Genomic DNA, 19459 nt, shown 5'->3' on the forward strand with positions numbered 1-19459 from the left:
GTCCTAGCCATATAGCCTGTGCAAAGGCAAACACCTTGAAGACCTGCTTGAGGTGAACAGTGAGCAGTGAACAGTGAGCGAAAGACTGAAGACAGAAGATCTGCCTTCAGGACTATCAGGCAGGATGTGCAGACACTGAAGGCATCAGTGTCGTTCTGTGTCCCCAGCATGTCAACCAAAGCAATGTTACCAAATCAAAGGAGCCTTCACCTCAAGTCACCTGGGGCTGGGTGAGCAATCGTATCCTGTATCTAGCCTCACAACTAAATACAGACACTTGGCCAGACTGCCGTTTGAAAGGGTCAAACCCTTCATCCTGATTGGGGAAGACCACCCCACCTAATCACACCAACCGAACAAGTGAGGTTGGGGCCTCCAGGTGGGCCAGCAGCCATCTGCACAAGACTGGGCTGGACCCTGTAGGAAAGCAATCTCCAGCCAAGACAATGTAAGTTGACTATAACAGAGCCCCAGAACACAGAGCTCGTGAGAAGGCCAGAAAGCCCACCTCCTTTTAATGTCCTGTCAGTAGCAACTCAACCTGCACCTGAAATAAGCCCTGACCCCTCCCAGAGAAAGTTCATCCTTGAAAATGTTTTATTAGTCGCCAGAATCAAGATCCTAGGTGGTCTAAAACTTGAGTTATTGTAAAATAACAGCAGGTGGCGGCCATTTTGAAAAACAATGGCTGCCATGGTCACAGGACAAATCTAAATAGTACCAATGTATCCCACATCCTTGAAAATGTATGATTAGTCACCAGAATCAAGATCCTAGATGGTGTAGAACTTGAGTTATTGTAAAATAACAGCAGGTGGCGGCCATTTTGGAAAATGGCTGCCATGGTCACCACGAGACAAATCTGTGATGGCCCTATAGCCAAAAATGTTCCTTAAGGCATGCTCTAACTGTGTGCCAAATTAGAATACGTCCCATTATTCAAAAACTATAATTTTATTGTTTTAGGAACACTTTTGTCAACTCCGTCAGATACATGTCAACTCCGTCAGACACAAAACCTGACGGAGTTGATGTCTGACGGAGTTGACAAAATGTCATTTGTTTTCATCTTAACCCTCTGTAGTACAATGTAGCCATTTTGTTTTTGCTTCATTTGTTAGCTAAACCTAACCCTAAACTAAAATAATAAACATTATTTTGGAATTCTTAACAAAGATCATAATAATGTCCTGACGGAGTTGGAAAATATAAATTAAAAATTAAAATTAACTGTGTATATTGTTTGCTATGTTGTTGACAATCTACTTTCATTTTGTATGTATATTTATTTGATTGTGACAGTATTAGACACTTTTTTAGCAGTTTGAAATTGTGACCACTTGCTGGGGACAGGCTAAATACAGGCGTTTTTGGGTACAGTGCCTGCTTTTAACTAATTCAGATGGCATATGAAAACAATTATAATGAAATGAATGGCATAATAATACACAACTGTATTACATTTAACTTTGCAAGTGCTTTTATTTTTATGAATTAATTTATTTTTAACATAAATAAGGCTCTTATGTGTGGGACATGTTTTTTCCACTTTTGTCCCTCATCTCAAGAATGAGTGAATGAACATAATTGCCTAAGATGGATTTGATGGCAATCATCAACTGTGCAATTGAAATAGATCATCTTGTCAAGAGAGTGAGGACTGTCACTGAGCTAACCATTATGCCAAGCTTTTGTTGTGGATTTGAAGCTATGCTGAGGACTGAGTGCAAATATTTCATTTTTGGCACATGCTCAGTGGAGTATGTGTGGCTTAATGGGATCAGATGTTGTTGTGAATGGCGATGATGGTGTGAAATATGACCCATGCAGGTCTACTTCGTTCACAATGAAACACAATTAACATGAGGAACCTGTTCGAATCAAATCATCGTACTGTTGACTGGTACTGGACTGGCATGGGCTTCATGGGAAGTGGCACGATATTTGCTTCGCAAATCCTGTGAAAGTTCAGATATCTTGCTCAACCCACTCAACTATGCGGAACAGAGTGAGTGACGTTTCCTTAATTAGTATATGTAGGATATGTACTGTATTATCATAATTTGATAATGCATTATAATAACTGCTATCATGCAATACCGTGTGATTATGCTTTAAGTAGCCAACAGTAAAGACATTCCCAGAGGTGTCAGCAGAAACATTTTGTGTGTTGTTCTTGCTTAATTAAATTAATTTGGTTTATGTTTGTACACTCTCAAAGTGAAATGAACACTGACAATTGTACGTGTACCAAGACATAGCGAAGTCCCTGATGATTCTTGAGTGAACCTGAACATGGATAATTGCTCTCTCAATTGTAGAAGTATGCAAGTGCAGAATGGTGTGAAACACCAAGCCAAGACACTTATATCTGTTCCGAACATGCTCATTTATTTCACTATACTGTAACACCCGGAGTCTTAATTTAGCTCTGACAGGCCCTAATTCCTCCTGGAGCAAAGGCATGTTAACTGTCATTGCTATTTTCCCAACGCAGTTGTAATGTTTGCACCCAGTGCACCATGTTGCTGTTGCCTAATACAAAGTTTAGCACCCATCTTAAAATGTCTTATGGCAAACAAAGGTGTTATCTTAGAGATAAATGCTGGGGCACGGTGGCACAGTTGGTAGTGCTACATGTCGCCTCACAGCTAGAAGGTAAACTGCCTCCCCCTGGCCAGCCGGGACGCCTGATGGAGGGGAAAGGAACTGGTTGGAATAACGTGCTCCTTCCACGCGCTACGTCCAACCAGGGAAACTCCCCCCTGTCAGGTGTAAAGGAGCAACTTGGACACTCAAGCATGAAGGAAGCATGATTTAAGTCCGTTGCTCTCCCTAGGTTGGCGGAGGGTGTGTAGAGCCCAGGATCACATCACAGGATGATTGACACAGGGGTGAACTAGAAAAAGTGCCCTTCCGGGCACAGGTCTCCACCAGGTTATCCACAGATCCGTGCAGTTAGAGGTAAAAACACTTTTCGGCCAGTTATAGCGCCACCTTGAGGCTGAGTTGAAATTGTTCATGTGGCATTTCGTCCTCGGCCTAGTGGGAATGTGGGTGCACAATTTCACGGAAATCACGCGATGTGTTCATGATTTGCAGCATTTTGTTTGAAACTGAGCACTCCTGTGAACTTTGGAAGCCAATCTTAACCAATCAGGATGGAGTCTGATAAATCTGAAAGACCCGTTTCGTTGAATGGCTCTAGAGAGACTGTGTACCAATTTGCGTGATGTTTGGACAAAATCTGTAGGTGTACTGTGCAAAAACTTGTTTTGCACAAAGCGGCCTCCTGGTGGCGCTATAACAGGCCGTTCTGGAAAGTTTGGGGCAGAGGTTCATGGTTGGCATCCAGGGAGTGTGTGTGCAAAATATGGCATTGAAAAACTTGTTTTGCACAAAGCGGCCTCCTGGTGGCGCTATAACAGGCCGTTCTGGAAGGTTTGGGGCAGAGGTTCATGGTTGGCATCCAGGGAGTGTGTGTGCAAAATATGGCATCGACCGGGTTAACGGTGGCCGAGATTAGCTGTTCACGGACACACGGACACACGGACGGACACGCGGACGGACGGAGTGCAAAACATACTCTCCCCACATGCCTTCGGCCTGGTGGAGACAAAAATGGGTTTCAAAATCGTGGGACAAAAAATATAAATTATAAAATAAAATAAAAAGAGATAAATGCTTGCACTCAGTGGTGTAAAGGTGACTCACATGCACGCAGATAAATGTAGTGGAGCAAACGTACAATGTTTGCCTCTGAGATGGAGTGGAGTATAAGTAAAAATATTGGAAATTGGAAATACTTGGAAATACTAAATAAAGTAGATACCAATTCTAAGTTTACTTAAGTACAGTACTTAAGTAAATGTACTTATTACTTTCCACCACTGCACATCATGTTCCTTTGTGGTCCCGTGCCATGTCAGGAACAAACTGACCCCTGTACTCTAACCTTGCAAACAGGAGCTTTTCATTTCAATGTGGCTGGCACATGGAGACACCGTCTGCCTTGGCTCTGACCAACCAGCAGTACTTTATAGCCTACTTTTCAGATCCTAATATCCTCTGCATTCTTCTCTGGCTGGACCATGTTTGATGCAACCATCCACCTGGGAATAGCCAGGGGGGGAGTAGAGGGAGAGAGGCAATATTGATTGTAATAAGTATGGCAAATGACCTCCGGAGTATTTTTAGACGGGAGCCATATGACTAGAAGGAAGTGGGCCATTTCTATGAATGAGGAATGAGGGAGTCGCTCAAATGCTTAAAGACTTTTGCGAGGCCTTCCCTCGACAGGCTGTTAATTATTCAACCCCCAAGTATTCCTAGCGATTCCACCTCAGACCTCCATTCCCTGTGCCCTCTGCACGAGAACGCCATTGCTGATTGAATTGTTTTCTGATGGAACAATCCCCAATCCTTAAAACCTGCTAGCCATAAATCAAGGCAAAAGTATCCCCTGCTCCTACATGGTGATTATAATTGTAATTTAATATCGTTATGTAAATGCACATGTCTCCCCGGTGCTGCTGAGACATATGTGTTGAAATGACACGCCAATGCGGAGTACTGTGCGGGATAAGATTGGCTTAACATTGGCACTGTGAGACTTGTCGAGAAAGTAGGGGACTTTGTCCCAATGTCCTTGTCCAAGATGAAAATTGCAACTGTGTAATTTCTGTATGTCTGATGAATTCGCTAAATGATTCAGACTCCATCGTATTTAAATGGCATTTGGGGAAAAAATGGCCTTGGGAAAAAAAGGGGAAAAAAGAAAAGAAAAAAGTAAGTAGTTTTGTTAGATCATAACATGGCATACAAATTAGCATCCTGCCAGTCTCTTCAGACTCAAGAGTTTTTGAGTGGTGCAACCACTCCAAGGCACAGCAATGTCCGTGTTAACCCTCCTATGTGACTATGAGTACCAAAGGTACCAAAATCTGCACAGAGCTCCAAAACTGACAAAAAAAAAAGTATTTCCTCCCTTCAGGGTTGATGGGTTTCTTTCTTCAACACTGCAGTTTACACAAACACAAATTTCATTTTCATTGACAGATTATGTGGTTGATGACGTTCATACATTCGTGAGCTCTGCATCTTGTATGCCAACGCCAGACCAAAATAGTGCACAGCATGCCCCCTCCAAGACACCATTTTCACCCTATAACCCCAAGCCACAGACACCAAATCTCACCAGCAGCTCCACACGAATTATTCTGATTAGTGACACCATGACATAGCTCTGCTCAGGCAGGCGGCAGCGCTTTGATTTCAGAGCGCTGACGTCATCAGCACCACGGGGTGCTAAAGTCAGGGTGTAAGCTGCAGCCTGAAGCTCACGGGCCTCAAAGCAGATCTCAGAAAGCTGTAAATGTCAGAGGACAGTTTGGAGGCAGTTGATTCAGTGACTTGACTACTATGCAGTTAGATCTCTGTGTTCGCTGGTCAACATTATATGTAAACTAAGGTAAATTTGCTTCTTTCCAGCGAGGGATGTTAACCACGGACATTATCAAATGTCTTTAAATAGTTTGTCAGACGTTGCAAATTTCTCTAACTTGTCAACATTGTATGTATGATGATGTTACATGAGTCCTACAGTATACTCGAGAGTTGCACTGCACTAACCTTGAAAACATTGTAATACATTTTACTGAGGTTTGTCACTGGTTAGTTATAGCATAGTTAACTATTATATTGCCAATTAATAACCCACATACATCGATAGAGACATTTATATCTTGTTTCTCTGCGTTCATGGTGAAAAAGCCATGTTTGTGTGCAATGCTCAATTTCCAACCACTCGCAATCTGTTTTCATCAATCACTGCCAGGAGTGATTAGACATGAATAATGCATTATATATTTTTAATTCAGCACTCAGGTTTTGATTTGCAGTGTGATATGTTCCCCCCTCTTCTTCCTTCGCAAATCCCTAATACGCCAACTCCACCACCTACTGCATTCCAGCATCCTCTTTAAATAATTTAAATGCAGCAATAATAAAATGGAAATGCATCCTGCACTCTCATGTATTCACTCCATTTTAACTGCCATTCCTGTAAGCCTCAGAATGATATCTGTGAGACCACCTCCTCCTCGCAGCTCCACTTTTGTAACAGCCCGGGAGGATGTGGCGATGGCAGGCCGCGGAGCGCGCTGGAACAAACCGATTCCTCCCGGCAAATCCCAGGGACAGCTCTGCCACAAGGAGCTGTCTCTCTTTCCTCTTACAATTAGTCATCCACATGTGCTGAGGAGTGAAGAGGGCGGTGGGAGACAGGTTGGAGGGTGGCGGGGTGCTCTGATGGGATTTCCCCCTCCATAACACTGCAACGTTTGCTGCTTGCGTCAATAAAGCCAGCTTAAACTGCTTAATTATATTATGTAAGCTGTCAGATCAAGGAGCATAGTGAATGCTTCCTTCTCGGCACAGCAGCATGGGTGCAGTAGGCTATGTTGCGTGCACCTGTGCGTTCTTGAATGTGCACGCGTGTGTGTGTGTGTGTGTGTGTGTGTGTGTGTGTGTGTGTGCGTGCGTGCGTGCGTGCGTGCGTGTGCGTGCGTTCGTGCGTGCAGCATGCGTGCGTGCGACTGTCTCAAGCCTTTCAGAAGTAGCACTTGTCTTCTACCCCCCATGCTACTGTGCCAAACGAGTACAAAATTGTATAGAACATGATGTATTATTTTGGTTTGGAGAGCTTTTAAAGTGGAGTGTCTTGTCAAGTTCTCAAGTATTCAGACAGGGGCATGTGCCACTGTGATCACCTCACAATGGCAAATACAGTATACTTTGTCATACAACAGATCATAAATTGGGCATGAACCTTGTATCTCCCACAGCACTTGACAAATAAAATATTAAGTGCTGGGTTTTCCTGGCACGAGTTCCTGCGGCTTAAGGGGGAGTGTGCTTCAAGCACATTTCTAATACCACTTGATGGGTCACACCCACACCCTTATCAGCTCAGGATTACAGCCAAAATCGTTTTGAGGTCATCCAGGGCTTTGAAAGATGTTGATAATTGATATACTGTAGATATTTGCTTCAATGATGTTGGAGTGTAAGTGAGGCTCAGACTGACATAAATGATACTTGTGTTTTATTTTCTTTCCCGAATACTTTCCATACTGTTTTTCCCCACCGCTAGTGGCTAATAGTAGAAGAGTGTCAGTGCATCCTGTAATTAATTGATACTCTCTTAAGTTCTGACTGCAATGACAAAAGACAGGCCATAATGAACGGTATGTACCTGTCCCCTGGAGGTGGGATGACATTGTGAATTGACCTTTTCAGCTCACTAGATTGCATTTTGTGAATCGAATCAGCGAAAGAAACTTGCAGTGTTGGAACAGAGCAATGGAAAGGAAGGTAATGCGCAGATTGTCATTAACATTTTCTCTGTTCCACCTAAGCCTTGCGGCTGACAGCTTATAATTACTAATCTCAATGTGAAGCCAATGGACCATGGAAAGGCATTATGGATTATTCGATTGGAATATTGTACTATTGAGGGCACTGTTACTGTATTGTCTTCATTGTAGACAATACTGCAATCTGCAGTATTTAAAAGCATTGTAGACTCTACAATGCTTTTAAATACTGCAGATTGCACCACCGCTGTGTTCATTCCTTGTTAAAATAATTGAAGAATAGTGCTGGCCAGATATTGCACTTTGATCAAGATCTCTGTCCTTGCCCGGTGGTGCTCATTATTACAATTTACGCATGTAGCGGACACTCACCAACAAACAACAGGGTTAATAGTAAAATGAGAAGAGTGCAAAGAGAACAATGTAGCACTTCAAAGAAACTAGGATGCCAGATAAACATCAATCTAAATACACAAGTATCAGTATGTATCATTATGACACAATACCCAATTTGCTTAGTTGTCGACCCTTTGGCCAGCCATAGGGACATATACTGTGTAGGGACATTCAACCCATTATCATGTCTTAATCTGGCAAACAATTGCTTTGCAGTCGAATTTTCCTTTAATTCCTTTCAGGTCACAAGTGATATATCTCAAATATCCAAGAGAAAAACGACGGTCTCGGAATGATTAACTGCCCCACACAACACAAAATGTCACGAAATAATTGCTGTAATCCATCGCCAATCATTTCAGTGATGACGGCATGTTTTAACGAATGGGAAACAACTCCTGAATAATATTTTGAAGATAAAAAAACAGCCGTGGTCGATGGGGAAGATACTTTCCCGGAAACTATTGGCTGCACAGTAATTACATCTCCCGAGGATCCAGGAGAGAACAAACTTTAGTTTTGGTAAGAGTTTTTTTTAAGAGGAGGAAAGCTAACGAGGCTGGGGAACCTAAACATCCCTTTGTTCCTCTGGAAAGAGGCCGCTGATCTCTCTTTGGCAAACACAGGGAGTAGAGCCCGACCGGCAAACACAGGGAGTAGAGCCCGACCGGAAAACACAGGGAGTAGAACCCAACCGACAAACACAGGGAGTAGAGCCCCGACCGACAAACACAGGGAGTAGAGCCCGACCGGAAAACACAGGGAGTAGAGCCCGACCGACAAACACAGAGAGTAGAGCCCCGACCGACAAACACAGGGAGTAGAGCCCGACCGGAAAACACAGGGAGTAGAGCCCGACTGACAAACACAGAGAGTAGAGCCCCGACCGACAAACACAGGGAGTAGAGCCTGACCGACAAACACAGGGAGTAGAGCCTGACCGGAAAACACAGGGAGTAGAGCCCGACTGACAAACACAGAGAGTAGAGCCCCGACCGGCAAACACAGGGAGTAGAGCCCCGACCGGAAAACACAGGGAGTAGAGCCCCGACCGACAAACACAGGGAGTAGAGCCCGACCGGAAAACACAGGGAGTAGAGCCCGACCGGAAAACACAGGGAGTAGAGCCCCGACCGACAAACACAGGGAGTAGAGCCCCGACCGACAAACACAGGGAGTAGAGCCCCGACCGGAAAACACAGGGAGTAGAGCCCCGACCGACAAACACAGGGAGTAGAGCCCGACCGACAAACACAGGGAGTAGAGCCCCGACCGACAAACACAGGGAGTAGAGCCCGACCGACAAACACAGGGAGTAGAGCCCGACCGACAAACACAGGGAGTAGAGCCCGACCGACAAACACAGGGAGTAGAGCCCCGACCGGAAAACACAGGGAGTAGAGCCTGACCGACAAACACAGGGAGTAGAGCCTGACCGACAAACACAGAGAGTAGAGCCTGACCGACAAACACAGGGAGTAGAGCCTGACCGACAAACACAGGGAGTAGAGCCCCGACCGACAAACACAGGGAGTAGAGCCTGACCGACAAACACAGGGAGTAGAGCCCCGACCGGAAAACACAGGGAGTAGAGCCTGACCGACAAACACAGGGAGTAGAGCCCGACTGACAAACACAGAGAGTAGAGCCCGACTGACAAACACAGGGAGTAGAGCCCCGACCGACAAACACAGGGAGTAGAGCCCCGACTGACAAACACAGGGAGTAGAGCCCCGACTGACAAACACAGGGAGTAGAGCCCGACTGACAAACACAGAGAGTAGAGCCCCGACCGACAAACACAGGGAGTAGAGCCCCGACTGACAAACACAGGGAGTAGAGCCCGACTGACAAACACAGGGAGTAGAGCCCCGACCGACAAACACAGAGAGTAGAGCCTGACCGACAAACACAGGGAGTAGAGCCTGACCGACAAACACAGGGAGTAGAGCCCCGACCGACAAACACAGAGAGTAGAGCCTGACCGACAAACACAGGGAGTAGAGCCTGACCGACAAACACAGAGAGTAGAGCCTGACCGACAAACACAGGGAGTAGAGCCCGACCGACAAACACAGGGAGTAGATCCCGACCGGAAAACACAGGGAGTAGAGCCCCGACCGACAAACACAGGGAGTAGAGCCCCGACCGACAAACACAGGGAGTAGAGCCCCGACCGACAAACACAGGGAGTAGAGCCCGACCGACAAACACAGGGAGTAGAGCCCGACCGACAAACACAGGGAGTAGAGCCTGACCGACAAACACAGAGAGTAGAGCCCGACTGACAAACACAGGGAGTAGAGCCCGACCGACAAACACAGGGAGTAGAGCCCGACCGACAAACACAGGGAGTAGAGCCCCGACCGACAAACACAGGGAGTAGAGCCCGACCGACAAACACAGAGAGTAGAGCCCCGACTGACAAACACAGAGAGTAGAGCCCCGACTGACAAACACAGGGAGTAGAACCCGACTGACAAACACAGGGAGTAGAGCCCGACTGACAAACACAGAGAGTAGAGCCCGACCGACAAACACAGAGAGTAGAGCCCCGACTGACAAACACAGGGAGTAGAGCCCCGACTGACAAACACAGAGAGTAGAGCCCCGACTGACAAACACAGGGAGTAGAGCCCGACTGACAAACACAGAGAGTAGAGCCCCGACTGACAAACACAGGGAGTAGAGCCCGACTGACAAACACAGGGAGTAGAGCCCGACCGACAAACACAGAGAGTAGAGCCCCGACCGACAAACACAGGGAGTAGAGCCCGACCGACAAACACAGAGAGTAGAGCCCCGACGACAAACACAGAGAGTAGAGCCCCGACCGACAAACACAGAGAGTAGAGCCCCGACCGACAAACACAGAGAGTAGAGCCCCGACCGACAAACACAGGGAGTAGAGCCCGACCGACAAACACAGAGAGTAGAGCCCCGACCGACAAACACAGAGAGTAGAGCCCCGACCGACAAACACATGCAGGGAGTAGAGCCCCGACCGACAAACACAGGGAGTAGAGCCCCGACCGACAAACACAGGGAGTAGAGCCCAACTGACAAACACAGGGAGTAGAGCCCCGACCGACAAACACAGGGAGTAGAGCCCCGACCGACAAACACAGGGAGTAGAGCCCCGACCGGAAAACACAGGGAGTAGAGCCCGACCGACAAACACAGGGAGTAGAGCCCGACCGACAAACACAGGGAGTAGAGCCTGACTGACAAATACAGGGAGTAGAGCCTGACCGATATACAGCATCAGTTTGGCCAATGTCTGCCATTATGTGACTTAATGATGCAGCCGATGTGTCCTGATTTTTTACCACTTTCAACCCGGTCTGGTGTGTCTGTTCTGGGCATGTGTCATTATGGGTTTAAACTTTTCAAAAGTTTGAACTTAAAGGGACATTTCACCGCTGGAAGAAATTGTAGTCACTCAATGTTAATAGTATTTGTAGAAAGATAACATAACACAATTTGAAATTTGCACCCTATAGCTATAGCCAGGATTGCTGAATTCCTACAATGCCCATAATGCTTTAGTGCACTTCCCCTGCTTGTGGAGAGGGGGGAGGCTGCATGGAGGTGTGACTTTGTAGTCCAGGAAGGAAGTGAGACCACATTTTCATGACAGGTTTTTGGTCATGAACATGGTGCCATGACTAAAATATAAAAAGTGTTTCTTGTGTCCTGAACATCATTAAAAAAGCTCTGGTTGCAAAATGGGTGAAGTGGCCATTTAACTAACGTCTCGGAATCCCCAAGGAGGAAGCTGCTAATGTTGCTCTGCAGAGGGATTAGTCTGCAGCTCTCTGCCTGAACTGTTGCCTCCGCAACCCGACTCCAAATAAGCGGTTGAAGATGGATGGAAGGGTCAGGGGTTGTCTAACCTTCAAAAGACACACACCGTTTCGGCCTCTGTGGCCTTCGTCAGGTATACGGAGTATATTCTGGGGAGCTTTTAAAACGGTGTGCATGCAGACTTCATCCTTCTTTTGCAGTTTATTATTTTGTTCGAGCAGCTGTTGAATTGACTGGGATGTACGTGCACCTCCTGAGCGCTGTTGTCTAACCTTGTCTAATGTAATTCAACAAAACAATAATACATAATCTGTGAAACCGATGGATTTAGTGCCGAGCTGCTTTGAAGTTTTAGAAGAAGTTTGTAGTCATGGTATAGCATGCAGTATCACATTTCATTTGCTAGTCCCTTCAGAAGTTCCAGGAAACTGAAATAATTGTTTTGCTGTTTGTTTCTAAGTTCGTTTTCTCTGGGGTAATATTTCATTTTGTTTGTATCAGAATCAGTGTTATTGTCCCATCACAGGTTTGCATAAGTAAAGAAGTGGGTTTAATTTGTTTTTGTGCACTGTTCCCATCATAATGTTATTTCATAGAAGTAAGAAAGGGAAGAAGAGGGGGGGGGGGGGGGGCAAGGAGATCAAACAAAGGAGATCAAACAAGAAAAGACAAAATATGAATACATAATATGTCTACATATATTCACATGGTACCTCAGATAAGATATAAAAGGTCTGTGAGCTCAGGGAAATGTACACACTTATTTAGTATTTCTTAAAAATACAAAATAATAAAAATTGCCTTGAATGGTGTATGTCTGAGACACACACACACACACACATTCCCATTTTTCATGGTTCCCAACAAACATGTGGACTGTGGACCCAAAGGAGTCCGGGATAGTTTATTAACATGAACGCAGAAAATTAGGTGTGAAGCCCAGAAAGCTTGCCGTAGTAGTGACAACACACACTGACGACGCGTTGCTTTGCAGCATTGGGTGGGTCATAACGAGGGTCAAATATATATAACCCTCCACTCTCTGACAACCAATTAAGATGCTGGCCTTGTACAACACGTTGCTTCGCAATGTGTTGATCAACAGGTTCAGGCTTCAGTACCCAGCATTGGACATGCAGGTTATTATGTGGATGAAATAAGCTCTGTCTCTCTCTCTCTCTCTCTCTCTCTCTCCCACCCTCCCTTGCCCCGTACTCTCCCTGTTTATTATGTAGGGCATCTCCACATTGGCACATGCAGGACAGGAACAAAGGAACAAAGTCAGCGCCGGCACTCGACTGTATACTGGTGTATCAGACATATGGGCATATTTGTCCAGAATCACAGACAGACTCACAGGCACAGACGACTTGGAACTTTATAAAAAAATAGATTTTGGATGTACTTCCTGCTGTAGTGCAGCAGCAGCACATTGCATTTTCCTCGTCATGACATGTGCTGCATCAAATAAGCACATTGCTTACTGGAGGGAGGAAGGTATAGCGGATATGATAGAACAATTCTCTGTGAGAACATGTGTTCTCGTGAAGTTAACCATAACAACATGGAGAGAATGGTGGTATCATTCACCTTGATTAAACATTGCCACGCGTGGCTGTGCTCTGCCGTGTTTACCATCGTTGGTCCTGCAAGGATATACGACTTGGCAATGTAAACAAGTACAGGCATGTAAGCATCTCTCTGTATGACAAAAGATTGCTGGCAGCAACAAGCGGTTTCTCCTAGGGCAAATATATATATATATATATATATATATATATATATATATATATATACGTATATTTAATTAAACTAATCACCTTCGCAGAGTGGCTCCATGCATGCCACAACCTGTAACTTCATTTGCATTTAAATAGAAAACACTGACCAGGACATTTGGCCGGTGTGTTTGGGATGAGACTCGCTGACTGTTTGTACTGACAGGTGATTTAGTGCATCTGAAATGTTGGTTTGTGTGTATAATGATCAGTTCCCCTCTCGTGCCTTGTTGTGATTGATTGTTCGATTGTGTGATTATTTTTTTTCTTTCCCCAGTCTTCCTTCGTCACTCCGGCAGCAGAAGAACAAAGAGTATTTCTCTTCAAAATGTATTTTATTTTAATCTCCCCAGGCTGACGGAGCGGAACATTCATTTCGTTAACTGAATTGACAGTCACGGCAGGAAACCAACCTCTGAAATGGTTTTGAATTATACCAAAGGCCCGGGCTCTCCCCCTCCCCACATTCTCTGTGGCCATTATCACTGGCTTTGAAATGGTAATTAAATCGTGTTAATGAATATTTACAGTCGTGATTGATGTGACAACAACACACTCATTACATCCAGGGCATCCATATGTTGAGCCAAATACATTTATTCAACATGACAATTGCATGATGATGAAAGCATGCATGCATGCTAATATATGAACTTCAGTAGGTAATTTCTCACTGATACTAGAATGACATTCAGATGTGGAACATACAGTGGATGGTATATAGGAGACGAAATATGACCTATACGTCAGAGCTTCCCAAACTGCGGGCCGAGGCCCATTGTTGGGCCATCGAGGATATTGCAAGTGGGCCCACAAATACCTGGCAAAACCAGGCCCGGGGACCACAGGAGGGGTTGGGGCAAAAGTGGTCATTGACCACGACCTTGACCTCCTATTCAAGATTTTTTTTTCAAAGGGCGCACGGCACGCCACTTATAGTAGCACAGAACGCAGCGCTGCACACATGCAGAGAGACGGAGCTGAGCGCCCATAGGTATGCAAATGTAAGGCTGGCCCCTCTACTTATGCAAATGACCCCTACACATCCTGCCGGGCCTGTGCAAAACTAATATAACATCTATAATAAATGCACGGAATCTCTGTCTCTCTGTCTGTCTGTACGTCTGCTATTCACATATACCTCAAGAACCGTCTGACCGTTAATGACTATAGGCATGCATGTTGCCAGCAGCCTGAGGGATTGCGTGCATGGCGTTGTCGATCGGTCGGCCGTCTAATAGTCTGATGTGAAGAAGTCTAGTGCTTTTCCTGGATATATCCTCACAGTAGCAGACTTTGTATTGACCTGTACTTTCTTTTGAACTGTATACAAACTGTGAATACAATTTTCAATCAATCAATCAATGCCCATATATGGGCATACTGCGTACTGATGATATCAGGATCTCCATATATGGGCATAAAATGGACAAAGGCAGACAGACACAGAGATCTCTGTGCGCAACCCAACAAAGAGTCCATTGGTCAAAACCGTTTCGCTCGTTCATGCATATATGGTGCCAGTTGCACTTTCAGAGTCAGCCACAGGAGACTCAAGCTTCACATGTCCCTCTCGGTTCTGGAACCAGGCTAAAGGCGTATATCCATAGTTTTCGGTGAAGAGGTGACCACCGAAAACTACAGCATGATGTCACACCGCGGTGGTCACGGCTCACATCACTCTGTATTTCCTAACCAAAGCACCCCTGCATTTTCACCTCTTCGCCGAGAACTGGACTATATGAATAGGCCTTAAGAAAATGTCGGGGTGCTTCCAGTACCCTTATGCAATGGGCTAAAACACCACTGACTGGACCTGAATGAAATGGGCTTTCATTACTTCCATATCAGCACCTAACAACTGCATGTTGACATTGGAGGTTTAAAGCTGCATTACGTCCTGTTTATTAAGGCATTTTCTCTGCCTAATGACTGGCAAGTCTCTGAAGAGTCCAGCTCCACTTAGGACTTGTTTATCTCACTCAGACACGCACGCACGCACGCGCACACACACACACACACACACACACACACACACACACACGTTAAACAGGCCCTACGGAAAGTACATCAGGGCGTCCCATTTATTATTATCATGCCTATATATATTTTTTTACTCGCTCCTTCACTACTTCCCTCCCTTAATTGGCCATTATCTTTCAAAATCCCCCCCCCCCCCCCTCCCCCAGAATACCCTTTTAGCTCTCACCTCTCTCCATTCAGTTCACATTGAACTTGAAAGGGAAACAATACAATAGGACATGTGTGAATAATAGCAGAGCATTATATAAGACTTTTATACAATGATGTGTATATGACTGTCGACACCATGTGTCTCAAAAGAAACACAGGTGTGTGTGTGTGTGTGTGTGTGTGTGTGTGTGTGTGTGTGTGTGTGTGTGTGTGTGTGTGTGTGTGTGTGTGTGTGTGCGCGTGCGTGCGTGCGTGCGTGCGAGAGAGAGAGAGAGAGAGAGAGAATCGATACCTGTTGATGGTGGGCAATGAATATCAGGTGTGGGCAAAAAAAAAAAACAATTCACTGAAATATCGCGTTTTTTTATGCCACAAATTTAAAATCGAGCTCTGGAGGGTGTTGTGAGGTATCGTCCCACCCCTACTGCTGTAGCTCTGGAGGGTGTTGTGAGGTATCGTCCCACCCCTACTGCTGTAGCTCTGGAGGGTGTTGTGAGGTATCGTCCCACCCCTACTGCTGTAGTTGTTGTGAGGTATCGTCCCACCCCTACTGCTGTAGCTCTGGAGGGTGTTGTGAGGTATCGTCCCACCCCTACTGCTGTAGCTCTGGAGGGTGTTGTGAGGTATCGTCCCACCCCTACTGCTGTAGCTCTGGAGGGTGTTGTGAGGTATCGTCCCACCCCTACTGCTGTAGCTCTTGAGGGTGTCAATGCATTTACTGCCATACACCAACGGGGCAGCGTGTGTACTGCTGCAGAATGAGAGTTGTTTATTATGGCTCACACTACAGCAAACCCACTTAATAAACAGACAGCAACTACCCTGGTACACTTCATGTTTTATTAAATATCCATGCACCGTGGTCGTACAGCGTCTCAAAAACATGATTCATGCTCATGTTTAATCCTTGTGATAGCCCTTCGTAGATTAGCCGCAGGCCTATATTTTGCGCGGACAGATTATGTGGGATTTTCTTCCAGGTAAAAGGCATTGTTTGAATCGTATAGGTATTGCACTGGCACTGCTTATAGCATTTATCTCCATTTCCCATATGCATAATCGCCATGCGATGGAAATGAAGAGTGACGCTACTGGGTTTACAGTAGCAATTGTCTAATCCTTTCATTTTATCGGTGCTTGGATGAAAATGAAATTGATCCAACTGCACTGCATACCTATTCTCAGCTACACTTATGTAAAAGCGTCTGTAAAAGCTTATTCCACCTACTGTACATACATGTGATCGTGTTCCTGTAGGATTTTATGCCCATTTAAATACAGTGTGTTAATACGGACAGACGAGATGACAAAATGGAAAACATAACAGCACGTAGCTGCAGCTTGGTCTGGAGAAATTGGTGAGGGCCCTTCAGCACATCTTCATCCCCCACTTGTCAAATTCATGTATGGCAGCTTTGTCACCAACCAGAAGTGTCACTTTCACCGCCCTCCGGTGCCTTCTATAGCATCTTTATGTACATGTCGGCAGTATCCCATTCCACTTCTATACAGATCCCACACGTGCGGTACTACAATATGCTATATTAAAATATATATTTTATTATATATATATATATATATATATATATATATATATATATATATATATATATACAGCTACAGTTACTTCAGCACCATGGACAGCAGCTACAGTTACTACAGCAGCATGGACAGCAGCGCCAGCTACAGTTACTTCAGCACCATGGACAGCAGCTACAGCTGAGGTCCATGAGAAGTCACAACAGCGTTCATGCCAGGGCCACGGGCACACTGTTGTTCCAATACACACCAAACTTGGCAAAAACACTATATGGAAATAGTCAGATACATGTTTTTGTGTTCAAAATTTAACACATGCTACAGCAGTGCTTAACACTTCAAATGGCCATGACTTGGTTCTGATTAGCACAATATAGGGCCTGAAAATGTTGTAGTAATAAACCCGGAATAATATTTATGCTTGGACGTGAGAGTGTTACAGTCTAGCTATAGACCCCTTTCCTATAGGTTACTACACTGGAGCTGTCTTAACAAACTGAGTGATGTGAGAATACACTCAATGCTGTAGAAGTGCAGTTTGAGGTGTTGTTTTGTACACCAACATATTTTAGTTGTCTGGGACTTTTGATGAAATTATTTTAGAGGCATTTTAAAGTCATGCCTGGGGCTACAGGGTTTGTACGCTCAGTTGTATTTTACACATTGCCTCTAGTTCTAGTTTTACCTTTTAGAAAAATAATGTAGCAAGACAAACCAAATTATTTTCTGAGACACAAGTGATGAAGGGTAAGCATTTTACTATTTTCTTTTTCTGCTGATTCGTCATGTCAGAGACATTAGCCATGGCGATGTCCCTGCTTCAGAATGTAGCAGATGAGAAATAGAGAGAGAGAGAGAGAGAGAGAGAGAGAGAGAGAGAGAGAGAGAGAGAGAGAGAGAGAGAGAGAGAGAGATGGCATTAGTTGCAACAAAACTTTTTTTCCTTCCTAACTCTCTTGGTTGTTCGAATAGTTCAGAAAGTCCATTATTATTAGCTTTGACTGTGTTTGTATTGTGGTATAGTACTGCTTGCCTCCAGCTCTTGCTACCAGCTAAAGCCTTCTGGTACACAGCCTCTAAACCGCTAAGACTTCTGCAGTGCCTCCTCGTTGCCACACATCTGAACTGGGTTCCCAATGAACCCAAGCTCCAACTAAAAAAAAAAACAGACCAGTACAGTAGGGGAACAGTAGGGGATAGATAAACAGTATAGGGGATCTAGAGCAACAGTGAGGCAGATGTGGCCAACATGTTCAGCTATTTCAGTATCCCTGGTTTAGACAATTCCCTAGGTCTAGAGACGATTCTCACATATATAGTAGCAAGTATGTGCATGATATTTCCTTGCTATCTATCCCTGTCACTCTTCAACATCCTCCTAGCCATGCATCCACCTCTGGGTAAGTCATTTTTTTAATTCCCAGGGGAGGGGGAATGGTTTTGAACTGGTGCTGTGGGAGGCTGAGAGCCAGCCAAACATGAGCATCAATCACGAGGGCATCCCACAACAGCATGCGTGGCCGACATACAAAAAGAAAGATGTGGGGTTGGGAAGTGCTGGTGAGCTAGCCAGCTCTATCCACGTTCTATGAGTGCTATGACTCCCTAAAGACTGCGAGAAAACTAAAACCTTCAACACGAAAATAAACGTATTTGAGTTAAACCTAATACCACAGCAATTTGAGGTGGTGACCTGGCAATCTGCGGCAAACATTCCACATTATGGACATAACACACAAACACACATCTGGTCAAAATGCCAAGGGATGTAAAACAAATCTGAAATGGCAGGATGATAACCTAATGTTTTACGATAGTTTTTTGTAATCGTTTCTGTCCGGAAGAAACCACCTAACTCAATTTTTTAGGTTTTTTGATTTATTTTTTCATAAATCAGTTCTATTGAACACTCTTTACGTATATGTATATTGAACCAATGAAAAGTATTAAAGGGACACTTTTTGCAAAAAAATTAATCTGATAATGACGTTTAGAAGACTTTCCTGGAGTTTTTATGTGTGAATTATGGGGTTTCAGATATTTTAATATTTCAAAGTGTCCATGTTGTCATGGACACTGGCTCACATGGACTACAATTCCCATAATGCTTTGGTGCACTGCTTCTCGTTGTGGATAGGGGGAGGGCCGTCTTACTGAGACAACATGTAGTCCAGGAAGTAAGTGAGCCCAGTGTCCATGACATCATGGACACTGCGAAAATCTAAAATATCTCAAACCACATATTACACACCCAGGGAAGTGTTCTAAATCTTCAAAACGATTAATATTTTTTTGGGCAAAAAGGGTGAAGCGTCCCTTTAAACAGTGCTTTGACTAAAACCTCCTAACTCCACATGAGCTGGATGGTTT

This window comes from Protomyctophum parallelum (genome assembly GCF_964188405.1).
Source record: "Protomyctophum parallelum genome assembly, chromosome: 7".
Lineage (NCBI taxonomy): Eukaryota > Metazoa > Chordata > Actinopteri > Myctophiformes > Myctophidae > Protomyctophum > Protomyctophum parallelum.